The 20,178-nt window shown below is 40.8% G+C and overlaps 1 protein-coding gene and 1 long non-coding RNA gene across 15 annotated transcripts in view; one reads left to right on the top strand and one right to left on the bottom strand.

The window, feature by feature from the left end:
• The window catches only part of PTPN13 (protein tyrosine phosphatase non-receptor type 13), a 173,585-nt gene extending 172,595 nt beyond the window's left edge, over positions 1-990 (bottom strand). For 7 of the 11 annotated variants that reach the window (XM_081127218.1, XM_081127222.1, XM_081127224.1 and 4 more), the window contains exon 1: positions 491-990. The gene's annotated coding sequence lies outside the window, so the exon portion shown is untranslated. The remainder of the gene's footprint in view (positions 1-490) is intronic. The other 4 variants (XM_081127221.1, XM_081127225.1, XM_081127228.1 and 1 more) reach the window with 1 other exon arrangement.
• A 181-nt stretch (positions 991-1,171) lies between these two features.
• Positions 1,172-20,178, top strand: part of LOC308567572 — a 55,342-nt gene continuing 36,335 nt past the window's right edge. For 2 of the 4 annotated variants that reach the window (XR_014000340.1, XR_014000341.1), the window contains exon 1: positions 1,179-1,282. This is a non-coding gene — a long non-coding RNA (uncharacterized lncRNA). Of the gene's footprint in view, positions 1,283-4,646; positions 4,721-20,178 lie in introns of all 4 variants that reach the window. The other 2 variants (XR_014000342.1, XR_014000339.1) reach the window with 2 other exon arrangements.

Here is a 20,178-nt window from a genome sequence, read left to right as displayed (position 1 = left end):
TCCCACCCCCCACCCCCACCCCCTCTTCCCCGAGCCCTTACACACACACATTCTTCTGGGCGGCCTCTAACCACACCATGTCCACAATCATTTACAAAAATTAGAAACAGACTCCGGGAGCCCTCCCCTTAGCACGCACGGGGCAGAGCAGCGCTAGCAGGATGGGACAATGTCACTCCCTAGCACCCCGCCGTCTCCGACTCGCCCTCGGCGGGTTTCATTCCCAAGAACCCGGCTTTCCTCCGCGGAAGAGGTGGATCTACCGCGCTCAAAATGAAATTTCATCTCATCCTGCCCCTGCCCCCACTCTAACATACAAACACGCCCCACCGCGAAAACCAAAGGAAAGTTTCTTCCACCAGGGCAACAGAGGAGCTGGCGGTAGGGGCTGGAGGAAAAAGCAGAGCGAGCAGAGAGAGGGCGAGCGCGGGGTGCTCCGCTTGGCACTTCTGCACATCCCGCCCGAGCCCAGGGCCGCCCCCGTCCTTACCGGCTCGGCTGCAGACCGGGTCCAGCTACTGCGGCGCGCGGCCGGGACGCGGCGACGGGGCGGGCCGCCGGCAGCCGCCGTGGGCGCCGAGAGCCACCACCTCCTCTCCCCCAAGCGGCTGCGGGCGTGGGCCGAAGGAGCCGGAGCAGGAGCCTGAGCAGCGGCAGAGGGGGAGCAGCATCTCCTCCTCCTCCTCCGCGCCTCGGAAACTCCCCTCCAGCGGCGACCCCGGCCGACCGCCCGACCGCGGAGCGCTCGCGCAGCCTCTCCGCCCTCCGGTGCTCGGCGCGGCGCCACACGCTCCGCCAGACCCCTCCGGCGGGGGTGGCTCAGCTCCTGCAGCCGGCTCCGAGCGCTGCCGAGATGGCTGAGGCGGACGGGGCAGCCAGGGAGTGCTGCTCGCCAGCACGACGGTCTCCAGGGGCCGCGACCATGGTGTGTCACCCTCGCCGCGCCGCGGCCGCGAGAGGTATTCACAAAACTTCGGCTCCACCTCAGGCGGCCGCGTCGGCCCCGCCCCCCGCTCCTGTCACTCAACCCGTCCCGAGCTCCAGGAGGAGCGCGGCTCTCTAACCCCTGCGCTCCCCTCCGCCTGATTGGCGCGCTAGGCCTCCGGCCCCGCCCTCTCCCTGGGGACGAGGTCGCCGGGGAGACCGGCGCTCCGGTTCCCATGACAACCGGTGCCCGGGGCCTGGCTCTCGCGTTCTTCCGACGAGCCGGCGGCTCAGGTTGATGGCCGCGCCGCGACGTTCTGGGCCCCTGCGGGGCGCGCTCCCCTCGCTGCAGGCCCAGGTGAGAAGGCAGCAAGCCGCCCCCACACTTGCACCTTCGGAAACAGAACCCGAAGGCTCCGGGGAGCGTGAGGGAACGTGAACAATGCCTAACCGGTTGCTCGGCCCCTCTCGGTCGAAAGAGCCCCTCCCCCCTTGCCCTCTCTGGTCTCCAGCCCCGTTTCCAAATTCTCACCGGGCGGATTTGGCTTTGCAGGGGCGGGGAGGAGAGGCGAGGGAACCAGCAGGGCTGTGCCCGCTCCCCCAGCAGTATAGCCGCTGGGACCTGGCGCACACAGCTGGGCGAGCCTCCCCACACTTGGAAAGTCACCTTAGAAGGTGCGGTGGCGACACTCGTCAACCCCGAATGCCCTCTGGAAAACTCAGATTTTCATATTTTTGAAAAAAGTATGTAAGTTTTTTGCCCTGTTATTTTCCCTTCTGAAGAGAAAGCGATCTTAAAGATTAAAAATGTAAGTAAAACATGGACCGTCATCGAATAAAATGAAGACCGTCCACTTCTCTGTGTAGGACTGCGCGTTGCAGCTCGGCCAAGCTGTGTCCCAGCAGCCGGCCCACCTCCCGCAGGCGGAAAGATGAGGGTCTCAGCAATTCACGAGGAAATCCCGCTGAGCTCAGGAGACAGTGGCATCTTGTCATTTGAGTTTCGGTTGTTTGGGTTTATTCTGAGAGATCCAAGGTTACCTGGTCCACTTTGGGGGGGGGGGGGGTAAATGGAGTCCTAGACCCTTCGTGTTGGGCCCTAAGTAAATCTAAACTGCATGGTTGGCTCCAAAAGGCGGAGATCTGAGACAAAAGTTAGAGCTGCAATCCTAGGTTCCCTAGCCCCTGAGGCTCAGGTACCTGTATGATGAATGGGGGAATTAATAGTAATGATTTACCTTTGGCTAGCACTTGAATTTTCATTATCTCATTTACTAAATAAATAACTGGGATGGATGTCGTCAGTCAGATAGGCCTTGCAAGTCTGCATTGAATGCATTTACTCACAGTGCTAAACACAGTGAGAAATGCCAGCAGAATTTTCAGATAAGGTCCCTGCCCTGGAGGAGCTAACCACAAAGCCTAAGAGAGAAAACTAGCACTCTTAGAAACAATTTGAGGACACTATAGCTGGAATGGACAGCCAAACTTGAAGTACATTAACAAATGGAAGTCTGCGGTATGTGGGATGGGCAGGATTAGACGGATTATGGAGGAAGGAAATTTAAATTGGGTTTTGAAGGGCAGGTGGTGGGCTAAATGAATCAAAGATGGGGACAGACACTTGAAGGAAAGAACAGGCACATTCTCAGGTTATACAGTCAGAGAGCAGGAATAGAGCGGCGGAAATAAGTAACAGCGAGGAGACCGGCCTAGCTGAACTGGAGACAGAGGCGAAGGCTTGGTGCTCATTTCCTAGCCTTTCCCCATTTTCTGAAATAGGAGTTTTTAAATGTTCTTGTTTAGGTATCGGGCTGGTAAGATAGGGAGGTGAGGTAGGTTTGTGAGAAGAAAAACCTTCATGGAACATCTGCTTCTGTTTGCCACTGGGAGTTCATGTATTTATTGGAAAGAAGAGCCATGTCCGTAATACTTGGAATGGCTTATGAGTTCATGTCAGGAAGGAGGTATAAAGAGTATTTTGTTTGATATTTTCACAAAAGTAGACAAACCACAGGATTGTGAGCATCTTTCTTTCTCTCTTCTCTCCCCCCCCCCTTTCTTTTGGGTCATTTCAAGTGGTTGCCTTCAAAGCTTTTTCACCAATAGTCCTTCGGTTTTCTATGAGCTGAAAGGCTGTTTTTTTTTAAAAAAAAAAGGCTATGATACTAAAACTTGATAAAGAATACACAAAAGAGAAATCTACTGGTTAATCTCCTTTCAGATATAATATAAAATTAAAATACAATACTAACAAATAGAACCCAGAACTACATTACAAATGGTATGTCAATTGACCTTTGCCAATCTAGTAGGTACAAAATGCTATCTCATTACAGGAATAATTTTCATTTCTATTATGAATATCTTTTTGTATGCTTACAAGCCATTTGTTTTCCACTACTAAAAATATTCTCTCACGTTTTCTTCTAGAACTTTTATGGCTTTGTGTTTTACATTTTATTCTTTGATTCACATGGAATTTATTTTGGTTGTAGCAACAGCTACCCAGTTGTCCCCACAAACCTTAAAAGAATTTGTAAGTTTTACTTCATAAAATATAAAGCTTTTATATAGTAATAAAAATGATTAGGAAATTTACAAAAGAAGAAATTCAGAAAAGCAACTAATATTTGAAAGTAAAACAAGTGTGTAAATTAAAATTAAAATAAAAATGAACTATTATATATAGTTATCAAATTGGAAACATATTTTTAAAGACTTATAATATCTGCTAATGGTGAAAATATGTGAAATAGCTAATACCCCATGATTGTTGGTAAGATTGTAGGTCGGCTTCTTTCATTTGGGAGTGCAATTGCAATGTCTTTCATAATTCATAATGTTTATATCCTTTAACTTATTACATTTTAGAAATTTATCCTAAAGAAATATTTACATACATACCCAGAGATATGATCAAGAATATTTATTGCAGTATTATTGGCAATTATAATATTAAAAAAATAAATGTCCATAATAGTGAAATGATTACATAAACTATGGTCTATTCATATATATTATCTATGACAAAACCATGTTGTAGTACAGTATGATCTGATTTCTATTCAAAAGTTCATATACCTATGTATATGACAATATTTATACTGTTAACAATGGTTTCTCAGAGGATTAGAATTACAGAAAATATGGCATTTCTGAAATGTTTTTATTTAGAATCCTTATAACAAGCATGTGTTACTTTTGTTATAAAAGGTCAGCGTAGATTTTTACTACTAATAATAAAAAAATTAGATAGCTTACCATAACACAAATTTAGTTGGGCTCCCAAGTGGTCCATGGGCTTCAGAATGTTCATCACTTAGGGGCCATACTTGTGACACACTCTAAGTCAGGAATATTTTATGTAGAACCCATGGATCACCCCATAATGGACCCCTTGAAACTATATTCCAAGTATGTGTGTTTGTGCAGTTTTCTAGAGAGATCATCTATATGTTTCAATAAACTCAGAAAGGGGTTTATATCTCTCCAAAATGGTGAGATTGTGTTCTTTAAATGCCAGTGATTTAAAAATACCACTTTTTACCTCAAAGGGTGAAACGAATTCTGGGCTAATTTAATCTGTAAATAGCAATGTTTTCCCAGCTGGCTTCTTGTGTTCGTCTCAATGTGAAATATTTGTATTCTGGCTTGTACCAACTATGTTAGTGTTTTCTCCCCTTTAAGCCCAGAAACATGTTATCCTTTCTTGCTTACAGAATAAGGACTATGATGGGAACTTTGCCCAGGTGAGAGCAGAAGCCAGATAAGTAATCCACCAAAACATGAGCAGGTAATTGGAGCACAAACTCTGACAAGTGCTTAAGGAAGACTTTGTGAGGCAATGGTAACACTTCCAAGTGAACCAAGAATTAGCTAGGGAAAAAATGCAGCGATGGAAACCAGATAGGACTACAATTACCCTCAGGCCCATTGAATAAACAGGTTATTTTCTTTTGGAGGTAGCTGAACTCTCTTTAAAATGTGAGAATTCCCCTAGGATGTGGAGTTACATGACAGCAATGGCACAGATAACTCTAAATGTTGGGAGGCAGCCTGGTAGCTCAGGACAATGAAAGAGCAAAGTATCTGCACTCAGAAGACCCAAGTACAAATCTTGACAAGACACTTCTTTGAGCATCATTTTCCTCATTTATAAAGTGAAAAAAATAAAAATAGCTGGTAATGTTCTTTCAGTATTCAACAAGATTAAATGAAATATGTAAATGAAGACTATTTATAAACTTCATTTATTTATTTCTTTTATCCTCACCTGCAGATATTTTTTCCATAGCTTTTCAGAGAGAGTGGAAGGGGGAGAGAGGGAGAGAGGGGGAGAGAGAGAGAGGCATCGATGTGAGAGACATTGATTGGCTGGAATCGAACCTGGGACCCTTCAGTCCACAGGCTGACGCTCTCACGGCTGAGCCAAACTGGCCAGGGTTATTTATAAACTTTAAAGCATTATTTAAAAAAATTAAACAACAGCAGCAACAACAATAGCTATACAGATTTTTGGAATCAGTGTTTTAGACTTGAGAAAATTTTTTTCAAATTCTTTTATTCTGAGGAGAAACTTTAAAAAATAGTTATTAGGTACCAAGGCTAGCTAGTCCTATGAAAGGTTAAGTCAGAAAATTTTAATTGTGGTGCTCCTGTCACTTTCACTTTCTTAGCCAACCAAAGATTCTTAGCTCTTTCCCAGTTCCCCCCTACTGACCCCAAACTAGCTAGGGCCTGTTAGTTACTCAGAACAGGGCTGGCTGCCTGTTAGGCTAAAAGCACTTATCTACTCCCACTTGATTTGCCAGGTGCTTCGGGGCTGTACCTGAACCGAAATGTTTCTCCCGAATGCTGCTGCTGGAAACTCTCACTTTTAGTCACCAATGAGTTAATCTCCAAAGGTGTTAACTTTAGAAGGTGGAGGCTTAAATTCACTTTACCTTTCAGCTTTCTCTCTTTGAACAGAGATAGGTTTATCAGATTAGGTAGTTGTCACTTTAAACCCTGAGGGCCAGAGATACTGGAGAGGTAAATTTTAATTAATGACGGGGAAAGACGAGAGAGGGAAAGCTAGTTTCGGTGTGAGTGGAACAGAAACAGGGAAAGAGAGGTATTTGATGGGGAAAGGTATGCGGAATGAGGTTGACCCTCAGGGCGATGATACCACGGGAGAGGATCAGGGAAGTCTATGTAGTACTAAAGGGGTGTGGCACTGAAATCAAACTGCCTAATTCACAATTTTTACTAGGGCTGGTTCGGTCTGACTCATTTTACTACTTGTCCTGGCAAGTTATGTAACCGCCTATTCAATTTGGATGAAGGGAGTATGGCAAATAAGCATAACCCTTCTGTTGTTTGAAACTTTGCCATGTTCGAACATACACAGAGTAATTTAATATGAATATGCTGTCATCTAAATCTGACCTACAGGGATTTGCCTTAGGGTCCATGACTGCTAATGTTGAATTTTTAAGTGTCCTCAGAAATGGAGGTCAAATCAGAAGTTAAGCTTTCTAGTTAATGTTCCGTTTTAAAGAGGGTGATTTCACACTGAGTGAGCTGCTGTGCAAGAAAGTTGATCATTAAAGGCTTTAAGTGGAGTTGGAGTGCTAAATAAAACAAAGCATTACTTTGTGAAATATTTCTTAAGAGTTGAGTGCCTTGATTTTGCATTTTCCTCTATAATGTCTAATGGAAAACTTAGGAGAAAAATGATCTTATTTATAGAAACCGATTATCAGTTTAGAGCCAAATCCTGATAGATGATATTCATATAAATGCAAAAAATGCTTTTTATAATCACATGAAGAGAGGGAATATGTCTTAGAGAATTTAAGCTGTTAGGATGAGTAGTTCTTTGGCGCATCTAAAAAGTTACAATAGAGAACTATAAAAAATTATACACATGTAACAAGTATTTTGTTTTTACTAAAAACCTATCATGCATTTATTAGCCAATCTTTCCATGCTGGGCCCATCTGTGAGTCTGCTGTTGAGAGTTCCAGGTTGTCTTTTTTACATAAACCCCTCCCCGGTGCAAAATGTACAATGTTCTGTTTTGGTTTTTGTTAAAGGAAACCCAGAACTAGAGGACGTATATAAAATAATATAAGTTTAGAATACTTCTACATTTGTGTAATATATTCCAGTTTTCTTGCCCATGATAATTGGTGGCAGTAATTTGTCTTTCCACAACACTCAACTCCACTTTTTAAAAAGTGTGGTTAAATCAAGCCTTGGTTGGGTAGCTCAGTTGGTTGGAGCATCATCCCTGTATACCAAGGTTACAGGTTCTATCCCTAATCAGGACACATACAAGAATCAACCAATGGCTCTGGCTGGTGTGGTTTAGTTGGTTGGGCATCCTCCAGTGCAGTGAAAAGTCACTAGTTTAAATCCCGGTCGGGGCACATGCCCGGTTTGTGGGCTTGATCCCCGGGAGGGAGCATGCAGGAGACAGCTGATCACTCTCACATTGATGTTTCTCTTTCTCCCCCCCCACTTCTAATAATCAATAATAAAATAAAATAACAATTGTGGTAAAACATATATAACATAAAATTTATCACTTTAGGTCCCAGCTGGTGTGGCTCAGTTGGTTGAGCGTTGTCCTGTGCGTGGAGACATTCCCGGTCAGAGCACATGCCTGGGTTGCAGGTTCAGCTCTATGTGGGCTCAATCCCCAATAGGAGGCAGCTAATTGATATTTCTTTTTCCCTCTCCATCTCACTCTCTAAAAAAATCAATAAAAACATTTTTTTTAAAAAAGTACCACTTTAGCCATTTTAAAGTTTCAATTTCATTTTCAACAGGAAAAATATATTTTGTACCTTTTAAAAAAATTTATCTAGCGCGGCCGGGCGTGGCTCAGCGGTTGAGCGGTGACCTAGGATCCAGGTGATCGGGGTTTGATTCCTGGTCAGGGCACATGCCCGGGTTGTGGGCTTGATCAATGACTCTCATCATTGATGTTTCTATCTCCCTCTCTCCCTCTCCTTTCCTCTCTCTGAAATCAATAAAGATATATTTTAAAAAAATAAAAAAATAAAAAAATTTATCTTTATTATTGAAAGTATTACAGGTATCCCATTTTCCCCCCCAATTAACCCCTTCCACCTTGCTCCCACCCTCTCCCCAGGCCTTCACCCTGTTATTTACTGTGTCCATGGGTTATGCATATATGCATATAACTTCTTTGGTTAATCTCTTCCCACCCTCCACCCCCCCTTCCCTCTTCCTTCTGAGATAGGACCGTCTGTTGTATGCTTCAATGTCTCTGGATCTGTTTAGTTTGTCAGATTCTTTTGTTCATTTGCTTCTTCTTAAAGAAGACCCTTCAACATTTCATGTGGTGCTGATCTGGTGGTGATGAATTCTTTTTTTCTTATTGTGAAGCTCTTTATCTGACCTTCAGTTCTAAATGATAGCTTTGCTGGGTAGAGCAACCTTGGTTGTAGGTCCTTTGGTTATATGTCCTTGTTTTTCATCACTTTGAATATTTCTTGCCACTCCCTGCTGGCCTGCCAAGTTTCTGTTGAGAAATCAGCTGACAGTCATATGGGTGCTCCCGTGTGGGTAACTAATTGCTTTTCTCTTGCTGCTTTTAAGATTCTCTCTTTGTCTTTAACTTTTGGCATTTTAATTATGATGTGTCTTGCTGTGGGCCTCTTTGGGTTCCTCTTGTTTGAAACTCTCTGTTCTTTCTGGACTTGTAAGTCTATTTCTTTCCCCAGGTAGGGGAAGTTTTCTGTAATTATTTTTTCAAATAGGTTTTCAATTTCTTGCTCTATTTCTTCTCCTTCTGGCTCCCAAATAATACGAATGTTGAGCCACTTGAAGTTGTCCCAGAGGCTCCTTATACTATCTTCATGTTTCTGGATTCTTTTTTCTTTTTGCTCTTCTGGTTGGGTGTTTTTTGTTTCCTCATATTCCAAATTGCTGATTTGATTCTCAGCATCCTCTACTGTACTGTTGATTCCTTGTAAATTATTCTTCATTTCAATTCATTTAGCCTTCACTTCTGATTGGTACTTTATTATGTCATTGGTGGTCTCACTTGTTTTCGGAATACTCTTACTAATATGCTTGAGCATCCTTATAACCATAATTCTGCACTCTGTATCTAGTAGCTTGCTTGGTTCTATTTCATTTAGTTCCTTTTCTGGATATTTCTTCTGTTCTTTCCTTTGTGACATGTTTCTTTGCCTCCACATTTTGCCTGTTTCCAGGTGTTATGTATTAGGTAGAGCTGCTATATCTCCTGGAATTTGTAGAGTGGCTTTGTGCAGTAAGTGTCCCGTATGGTCCAGTGGCTCAGCCTCCCCAGTCACCTGAGCTGGGCCTTTTAGGTGCTCCCCTGTGTGAGCTGTGTGCTCTGTCCTGTTGTAGTTGAGCCTTGATTACTGTTAGCATCACTGGGAGGAATTGACCCCCAGGTCAATCAGCTGTGAGGACCAGCTGCAACTACAGCCAAAGACCTGCTGTGCTGGAGACACCTCTGTTGAGCAGGATTTACTTCAGTGGAGCTTTGGTGTTCACCAAGTGCGCCCCTTGAGTGTGTCACTCGTGGATGTGGTAGGGTTGTAATCCAGCGTGGTGGAGTCTGACCACTAGGTGCACTGTCTCTGGGGCCTCCAGCGAGGTGCAGAGTCAGCCTCTGCCAGTGCCTTGCCCGTGGACACCCAGCATGAACTACTCAGCAAACCTTAGTTGGCTGCTACTTGTGCTGGGCTTAGAGGTGCCCAGGAGAGGCCAAGCTATGAACCAATGCAGGCTGTCACTAGTGCCAGGTCTGGGGCCCCTTATCAAGCCCTGTGGGGCACGCTGCTGCTTGTTTGAGAGAGTTTAGGAAAGTCCTAAGCATAAGGCTCGAGAGGCCACTTGCATAGAAAAGCCACTGGAAATGGCCTGGATGAGCCTGCAGGTGGGGAGGGGCAGGGCCTCCTGAAATCACGGGGCGGGGCCAAAGGTGTGAGGTGCAGGGGATTCAAATATAGCGCCTGCCTGCCGGCTGTGTGTAGGGAGGACTCGCCACAGGAGCCATGGCCTCTGCCAGCTCTTCTGCCTGAGAGAAAGCTTCCCTCTACCTCTCGCCCCAACTTCAGGCAGGTTAGTTCCTCCCCAAATGTCCCAAGTTCCATTTAAGCTGCTGCCTGGTGCTGGGGCTCAGAGGAAGCGCGTCTGAGTGAGTCCGTGCCGGGCCCTTTGAGAGGAGCTGCTGGGGCTCCCGCAGCCTCCGCGACCCTCAGGGACAGTCCCCACTGGTTTTCACACCCCGAAAGTGTGGGGACTTCTCTTCCTGGCCATGGAGCCCTGGGCTGCGGGCCTGATGTGGGGCTGGGAACCCTCACTCCTCTGAGAAACCTCTGCCGCCGAAATACCCTCCTGGGTTTAACCCGTGGCACCGGGTGTGGGCCTGCAGCCGCATCTCTGGGATTCACCCCGATCTTCCCGTGTGTCCGCCCCTCCTACTGCCTCCATGGTTCTTCAGGTCCCTGGTTGTGGGGCTTCTGTTCAGCCAGATTTCAGGAGGTTCTGAGTGATGGTGGTTCTGTATTTTAGTTGTAATTTTGATGTGGTTGCGGGAGGCAGCGGGTGCAGCTGTTACCTACGCCGCCAGCTTGTTTCTCCCCCTGTAGTTATTTTTAATAAAGTATATAAAAATTAAATTACCTGATTACATTTGTAATAATAACATTAAGAGTTTGGAAAATTAAAACGATTGATTTTTATGTAAGTTTTATAAGGACAAGATTGTTTTTTATTCACTGCTATGTCCTTAGCTCCTAGAACAGCACCTGTCACATAGTAGGTGCTCAGACACTATTAAGGGAATAAATGGCTCTTGGTAGTTATAACTCAGAGGGAGGAAGCATAAGTGTGCAGGTATATTATGATATAGCCCATCGGTAAGTGTTCAGAGACTATGAGCATTCATCTGTGTGTCTTATAGAGGGAATGGAGAACATTCCCTCTATAAAATCTAGTGGTTTGATTAAGTGGAATTCATTTAATAGAGCTTCTATTTTATTTAGAAAAATCCCCATATGCTGCTTAGCAAGCCTTATGCACAATTCATGTTCTGTAAATATTAATCTTTGTTGATTGTTGATTGATTTCTTTTCTAAAAATATGTTTTTATTGATTTTAGAGAGAGAGGAAGGGAGTGGGAGAGAGAGAGAAGATGGGCTCCGTCCTGCTGGGGATCAAGCCACAACCTAGGCATGTGCCCTGACAGGGAATTGAGTGACCTTTTGGTGCATGAGATGACACCCCACCAACTGAGCCACACTGTGCCAGGGCTGTTGGTTGATTTCTTTGTTCTTGTTACTCTGTTGAGGGAGGGAAGGAGAGAGCAAGTGGGAAGGAGTTTAAGAGGGAGAGAGAGAAGGAAAGAGGAAGGGCAAAAAGAAGAGCTTTTAATGTTGCATACACAGTCTGGGAGTGTGGAGGGGAAAAGAGAATTTTCTACCCTCTCAAAACAGTTCTAAGTTATGTGAATAATATGAATTCAAAGCAGAATGAACTCTATTCCCTTTGATCAGAGAATGTATTCCAAGTACTCAGCTTGCAATAAGCATTCTCTTGCTTCATTGTTGTTTGAATAATCCTTCTTTCTCTTGTCTAGTTCTCTAAATGGGAAAGTCTTCTCAATACCACTAATGGCAACTTGAATTAAATGCAGAGTTACAGTTAGCCACAAACCTCTGTTACCCAGAAATCACCACCTTTAGAACTCTTGCCAGTTTGAGCAACAGACTAGATTCCAATTACATTAATAATTCAAATTTAGCCTCATCTGCTCCCATAGGACCTCCAGACTCCTAATAATTTCTCACCTACTCCCCGGATTTCCAGGATTCCTCAAGGGATAGTTCATGTGTGCTCTGTAATGTTGGTCTTTGTTCTAGTACTCACACCTTTCCTGAAAATCTAATGGCTGAGCATCACTTACAGTCAGGAGCTTGTCACTTTCGCTGCTGCTCATACCCTCCATGAGAGAAACGATGTTAGTATCCAGGGGTTGCCTCTCGGTGCTCTCACAGCTGCCCGCCATGAGTCAGAGCTGGCTGGGCCCCACTGCAGAAGCAAGGCCACGGCTGCTTTCGTCACCTGGTTCTCGGAGCAGCGCAGCTTGTGTTCACTATTATGTCACAAAGTTTCAGATGAAATTAACTATTTTAAGTGAATGAAGGTGAAGGAAGACAGTCTCGATGCCATGCTTTTTCTTTTACTGTCGTCACCAAATACACACACACATGCACATACTCACACTCACATTAACACACATACTCTTTCCCTGTTTTCTTCAGCCAAAAGGAAAAGCACTTCTATGCATAAACTTATTCATATAGATGCTTTGAGAGGTTACCAGCCCTTTCTTTTATTACAACCAGGCTCTGATAATCAGAATATAGCAGGAAGATGCAATGGGTGGGTATTAATTAGGATAAGAGAGCTATCTTATAAAGATAGTCATTTGGGCATCTGACCGTGTTTTTCTCAGTAGAGTATGAACTCTTTGAAGGCAGTGCATCAAAAAGGCTATCGGCTTCAAGTACTAGAATAGCTGATAAGCAGCAGCTAAACAGAAAGGGTTATTTTCTCACACAGGAAATCAGGTGATAGGCAACTGCTTCTGATGTCCAAGTCAGGGCCATTGCAATTCTCTTTGCCTCCCTCGTATAATCTATAAGAGGACTGCTGCAACTCCAGACATCCGGTTCTCTTTTAAGACCAAAAGGAAGATGGAGAAGTGTGGGGTCACACTTGGTTGTTCACATATTTATATGTATTTTATACATATATGTAAATAGGTATATGTAAAACTTTTCCCAAAAGACTTTGCTTCAGTATTCTTTCACCTACAAGTAATAGGCCAGAATTGTGTCCTTCTAATTACAAGGAAAACAGGGAAGAAAGTAGTTAGCTTTTCTAGTCTCTAGTGAAGGGAGGCACAGAAAATAGGGTTTGGAAATGTATATTGGTTTATTTAGGCAGTCATCAGTGTCTACACTTGATTATCCCCAGCATGGGTACTATGAGCAGAGTTAAGGCTCAGGGGGTGGTGAGAGCAGGGTGAACAGGTTATATGGATAACTTTTTCCATGGAATCTTTAAGGAAACAAACAAGAACTTCATACACTATTTCAAGTTGAAACAAATTTTAAATGAATTATTTTTAATATAATACAATATTTTCATTAAAAATGTATTAATTTTTAACATCACCTAAACAATTGTATGAGTAACATGTTCAACTATAACCACAGTGGTAAGATGAAAATATAAATGTAAGTCATCAACTAAAATGCAAAAGTCTTATAAAAAGGGATTACATTTTGTGTAAAATACCATTGGTTTCTAGTTACTATGGAAAGTTTCCTATCAAATTACTAATCTTTTCAAGGTCCATCGGTTTAGTTCCCAATTTCTTTTTGATGGTCGTCAGCGCCGAGCCACTGCCTCCCTCTTCCCCCACAGTGTCGTATAATTGTGTGTTTGCAGATGACACAGATGATTATTTTAGCCTTTCTCTAGTTATAGATTAAGCCAAGTAAAATGTAATAGCTCTAAGGTGCAAGAGTTGTATTTTGGAATGGAAAACAAGTGCTAAACTAGTTAATTGGATATGATCGTTAATGAGGGTAACATTTTTATATTTTTGATAAAAGTTCTGAATTTATATTTGCATGAAATGGACAAAAAGTCTTGCTTAATTCTGTTTCATACTACTATTGTATTCATCCTCTGAAAAGCATGTATTTATATTGATAATATGGCAGCTGGCCCTTGAAAATAATATAATTTTATACCGTACTTCTAAAGAAAAATATATTAGCTAATTAACCTTAAACTTTTAAATTTCTTCTTCCCCAAAGGGTTTTTGACAAGAACAAATTGACAAGAACAATTCTTTGAAAGAATTGGAGATTACTTTTGGCTTATCTTTTCTATTCTTTCATAAATGGATTTGATATTTGTTATTACTTTCATATTTACAGGTGATAAATATTTCTTGTAATTTTGAAGACAAAGAAAAAAAGCCTATAGATTTACTGTGAAGCTCTTGAGAATTCCTATTATACTTGGCACCTGACTAATAATATTTTAACAGAAAATAAATTCCTATTTGGGTATCAGTTCTGCCTATCACTTCATACACATGCCACCTCAGTGTTTGAAGATATGCATGAACGACTTACCATGTTCTCATAATTTCTAGAAACTTCTCATTGCCAGCTAATAACAAGCAAGAACATGCAATTAAACTGTTATGTTGTGCTTTTATTCCTATTAATGTTTTTAAAATTGATATTCTATTCAAAGATGCATGGATAGGGATTGTATAAAGAATTTCAAGTTCTTATTCCATATCTTTGTCAAAAAGCAGCAAACATACACACAATAACAAACAACTCAAAGAAAGATAACTTGGCTCTGCAAAACTGAGCAAGAGTAGACATACAAATTCACTCAGCCAGAACACCCACTGGGAGGATTTGATAGCACTGAAATATCATTGGTGGAGTTTTGATGAAGCGCTTACTGTTTTTCTCTTCCTGCTTGTGAGTATACATAATTTTCATGGCAGAGTCTTGATTTAGTTTTCTTAGAGAGCTGATATAATCTGTATTTGACAGTTTTTCATCATATTTCTGATAGCACATTATTATTTTTTACCTGTGGAAGGCTGGAAGGAGCAAATGCCTTCTTTGCTTATGGTAGTTATTCAATAGATATGTAACTTCTAATTATTTTACACATGTTGAATTTTTCTCTCTCCCCATTTTGAGGTACGCAGCTGATCTTTACCTTTCTGTACACTTTTTTTTTTTTTTTTTTTTCTTAAACTGGTGATGTGACCCTGGACAAATCACTTCAGCCTTCTTGTGCCCCAGTTTCCTCATTTATAAAATGAATGCTATAACAGTACCTATCTTATAGAGTTATTGTGAGGATTAAATGAAGAAGAGGCTGTGATTTGCCAGGGTCCCTGGCAATTTAAACTCTGTGTAACTGTTAGCTCCTGGTGCCGCTGCAGTATTGGTGTATACTCGTACCTTCTAGGAGTTTGCTTTCTAGAAGGGCAGTAAATTATACATGGAATGATAATTCTAGCTTGGTGTGCTTGGCCTTTCTGTAGTCTTTTATCTGAGGTGAGGTTATGTCCATATACCTTAAGAAATTTAAACAGACATGGTGCAATGCCTTCTGACTCTCTGCTAGGTCATTCTCCCTATGTTCTGGGAAGTATGTTGAATCCATAAAAGTCAAAGTAATTTTTTTCTCACTTGAAATAGAAAAGGGCTAGAAAATTTAATGTTCACCTCCCTAAAGATTATATTAATTTGGAGTAAAAAAACCATTGACCATAGAATAGTGATTTACCTATGGATATAGAATAGTCTTTTTTCTTGGGAAGAATCTTAAAAGGGCCACAGAGAACCTAAGTGTCTATCGACAGACAATTGGTTAAAGAAGATGAGATACATATATACAATGGAATATTACTTGGCCATAAAAACGAATGGAATCTTTCCATTTGTGACAACATGGATAGACCTAGAGAGTATTATGCTAAGTGATATAAGTCAGACAGAGAAAGACAAATACCATATGATTTCACTTATATATGGAATCTGAAAAACAAAATAAATGAACAAACAAAACAGAAACAGACTTATAGATACAGAGAAAAAACTGATGTTTGCCAGATGGGTCGTGGTCTTGGGGCTAGGTGTAAAAGGTAAAGGGAGAAAGAAGTACAAATTGGCAGTTAGGAAATAGTCACGGGGATGTAAAGTACAGTATAGGGAATACAGTCAACAATATTGTAATAACTATGTCGGTGCCAGGTGGGCACTAGACTTATTGGGTGGATCACATCATAAGTTATATAAATGTCTAACCACTATGTTGTACACCTGAAACTAATATAATTTTGAATGTCAACTGTAATTGAAAAAAAGGGGGAGGGTCTTGGAGAAACTCACACTTTCCTTTGATTTCACAAATCCAGGCCAAGTTAGCCTGACTGTGAAGCCCCGTGAAGAGGGGTGTTCCTGGGTTAATTTGGGGGAACGTTGCCGTGTGCTGCATTTTTCTTTCTCTCCTCTACCAAGCCCCCATTCTGAGTGCTACTCAAAGAAATGAGCTGTCCAGGTCGCATTGGGTTGGAGGATGGGAAATAGGTGGTGGAAAGAAAGATGGAAGGGTTTAATTATTTACACAATTCCAAGACTCTTAGCTTACCATTAAAATCTTATTGGAAAAAAAAATTATTTTATGTGATTATTTAGACTTTTAGCATTTGTTCTGTTATCTTTGACTATACTGAAATTATAATTTCTAAATATGGGAAATTAAAATATTCCATAAAGCAGCATATTATTTAAAATTTGAGTAATTACTGTTTAGCAGTACAGAAAATGATACAAAATTTAGTCAAATCTACTGATTTACTTTTATACAAAGGGTACTGTTAGGTCTTACTATGAATTTGTTTCCAAACATACTATTTGTTTAGTTGTGAATTTTCTTCAAGTTGGCTTAACTAGAAACTCTTAAAAACATCCTAAAAACATAGAAAATATACACTTGATTTAAAAAATATTTTTCTTTTGGTGTACCTAAGAACTGAAAGACTTTAAAAATTATTAAATAATTATTATAACATGGCATATATAGAAAAACCTTAAACAGGATACCTGAGGGGGAAAAAGAGAGATGGGGAAGATTCATGCATATGGCTTGTTTCTCTGAGAGTCAAGAGGGAGATAATCTGCTGATCCAATGTATTGCTGTAGTGATGACATAAACTAGGTATCTTTCTTCCTTTTCTCTGCAGTATATCCTATTAAAGATATATTGTTACTGGCACAGGATATTGGAAGTTGGATGAATTTTCAAGTTAGATTTGTATTTTCTATATGGGTTTTTAAACATTGTGTGATATTTGAGACTTTAAAAAGTTACTAAGAATAACAGTGTCATTTCACTTGTTGTCAATGTTTTTAAAAGTAACTTAATTGTTACTCCAATATGGATTTTTATATATATGTAATGATAGAGTTGGCAATCTGTCATTATCTAGTAAAGGCATTTTTTCTTGTTTGCCTATAATAAGGCCTGAAATAGCTTTTCTGTTAGGAATCTGGATCTTCAAGATTTTCTGTCTGAAATGCTTTATTATGTTGCAAGTTGGAACTTGATGTGCAAGATGACAATCAAGACAGAACTTTTCTTTTTGTATATTCTGTCCTTTATGAACATTTTTTCTTCTTTTCATTCAATCAACCAAAATTTACCGAGTCAGCTGTTATAAAGTGCATTTTACTAACACTTCTAAAATATGGGAAATAGTGATTAAGCTGAAAATAATCTATGATTTGAATGTTCAAAATTACTTTAACATTTAAAAATAAATATATTATAATCCAAATAGTTCTTCAAGTCTTTTACAAGAACAGCAAAAACAAAACAACAACAACAAACAACACATAAAAAAAAAATGCCCGGCCGGGCGTGGCTCAGCGGTTGAGCGTCGACCTAGGATCCAGGCGATCGGGGTTTGATTCCTGGTCAGAGCACATGCCCGGGTTGTGGGCTCAGTCAATGACTCTCATCATTGATGTTTCTCTCTCTCCCTCTCCCTTCCTCTCTCTGAAATCAATAAAGATATATTAAAAAAAGAAATAGTCCACTAAAAAAAATAGCCCTGTAGCCTTCATTCTCCCTCCCGTGTTCTCTCTCTGTAGAGGCAACTACTTTAAACTTTTCTAGCTCTTTCTTCTGATATTAACCTTTGTGTTTGTAAATGACATCCTTAGGTTGCTATTGAGAAGCAGCATAGTAAGATGGTCAAGAGCCGCTGGGATTCACATCCCAGCTGTGCCACTCACCATTTCTGTTTATCTTGGGCAGTGTTTCTTAACAGGCAGAATTGACATTTAGTGACAGATAATTTTTTATTGTAAGAAGTTGTCTTGTGCATTGTAGAATGTGTACCAGTATCCCTGGTTTTGACTCATTGGATGCCAGTAGTGCACCCCCTCCCCCCAGCTTTAACAACTAAAAATGCCTCCAGGAATTGCCAAATGTCCCCTGGAGGAACAAAATTACCCCCTATTGGAAATCCCTGCTCTTGGGGAAGTTAACTAAGTTTTCTGTGACTTTGTTCTCTCATCAGCAAATTGGAATTAATAATAGTACCAACTCATAGAACCATTATGAGTTTTAAATAGAACCAACATGAGTTTTAAATAAATACCATTTGTGAAGCACTTACTGCTTAGCACACAGTAAGAATTCTAGAAATATTTGCTAAATAAATACAATTATATCTTTCATTTTTCAGCTTTCTGTTTTATCCATTAGACTTCAATTCCTCCCATCTCCCCAATGCAATCATAACAATTTCTGTATGTCAATATTCAGCCTTTATAATGATTATTACCATGTAATTACTTAACTGAGTCACATAGTGTATTAGTATCTTCATTTATATTCAGTATATTCATTTTTTTGTACTGTTTTTTTTTCCTCCTAGAGAAAATAATTGTCTCTTTTTTGTTTGCTTAGTTTTCTGTGTAGCTAACTATCCCTAAACTGTCTATTAGAAACATACATCTGCAGTCAATAAGACTGGGCACATGTGGCAAATTTACATAATTTCCCCCCCTTGGAGACATTCTTCCTAGAGCTTTACATTCTCTGCTCCCATATGGAGTTATATGGACTTGTTGTTCTCTAGGCCTGCTGCATAGATTGTATCTGGAATTTCTTTGCAGCATTGTCCTAGGATGTCCCTTACCTTTATTATGTGTCAATCCCTTATTTCTGTATCTTATACCTTTTTCTCTCTAGTTTACTCCCTTGATTTTTATGGAATGCACCCTCCAGTAGACCCTTTGAGTGTCTAAAAGTATATTTATTCTAAATATAATGTTGAAAAATTTTCCCCTTAAAAATATTAAAGGTGTTGTTCCATTGTCTCTTAACTTGCAGTGTTACAGTTGAAAAGTTTGATGTTATTGCAATTCCTGAGGCTTTGTATGTAAATTGTTTTCCCTCAGTGGAAAATATTTGGGATCTTTGTTTATTTTGTCCTTGGAGCTCTGAAATTCTACAATAACAAGCATAGTATAGGTCTTTTTGATATAGATATGCTGGGTACTGGAAATTCAGGCTTTTAAGGGAAATTTTCTTGTAATATAGCTTCATTAATTTCTCTGCCTGTCCCCACCCTTCCAATATCTCTGCTTTCTTTTTGTGGAGCCACCATTAATCATATGCTGAACCTCTATGTTTCTTATGCCTCTATCTCCCCACCTTAATTTTTTTCTCTGTTATTTCCCCTCTATTTTCTGAGAATTGTTAAAATATCACCTTTGCCTCAACTCATTACTGGCAAGGATGCAGATCACTGTAATTTTCAAACATTATGGATTGAAATGCAATATGGTTCAACGTTGTTGGAAGACAACTTGACACTTTCTCATAAAGTTAGACCCAGCTTCATGGAGATGAGACGGGTGCAACAAATAAGGCCTCATACTCAGAATATTGTACTGTTGCTTAAATATTGTACTGTTGCTATCTTGAAATTCTTAGTAATTTTATCTTTGAACTTAGGTTTTGTAATTAAAGTTCGTTGAAATACTGGAACATGCTCAGTATATCTGCCAGTACTTGTTGCCTCATTAGAATATAGTGTTCAAGATGTCCCATAAACACATAACTCCAGTAGACCCATGATGCATGAGTGTTTATTGAGACTCAAAGGCAGTACAAGGTAAGTAGGTTACATTTACAATTGAGTAAGCAGGCAGACAAACCCTAGAGGCCACATTTTCTGCTTGAGCCAGAATTGCTTCTAATGTAGAAGGAAGGCAATGGCAGTCTAAGAATCACTTCTGTTACTTCCCAGTACTTGCCAATCACTGATGCTGAAAATGATGATGCCAATAAGGCAAAAGTAGAAAGTGTTGGTAGATTGTGTGCTTATCAAGATGAAATAGCCCTGCCCGGCTAGCTCAGTTGGTTGGAGCATTGTCCCAATGCACCAGGGTTGCAGGTTTCATCCCCTGTCAGGGCTCACAAAAAGCAACCAATGAATGCATAAATAAGCGGAACAACAAATTGATGTTTCTCTCCCTCCCTCCCTCTTTCTCTCTTAAAAAAAAAAAAATCAATTAAAAAAAGATGAAATAAACAACTTAATTAGCTTTATGTAGTGTTCTACTG

Source organism: Miniopterus schreibersii (genome assembly GCF_964146895.1).
Source record: "Miniopterus schreibersii genome assembly, chromosome: 1".
NCBI classification, from domain to species: domain Eukaryota; kingdom Metazoa; phylum Chordata; class Mammalia; order Chiroptera; family Miniopteridae; genus Miniopterus; species Miniopterus schreibersii.
Note: the sequence above shows the minus strand (reverse complement) of the source record. Positions and strands in the feature narration are given on the sequence as shown.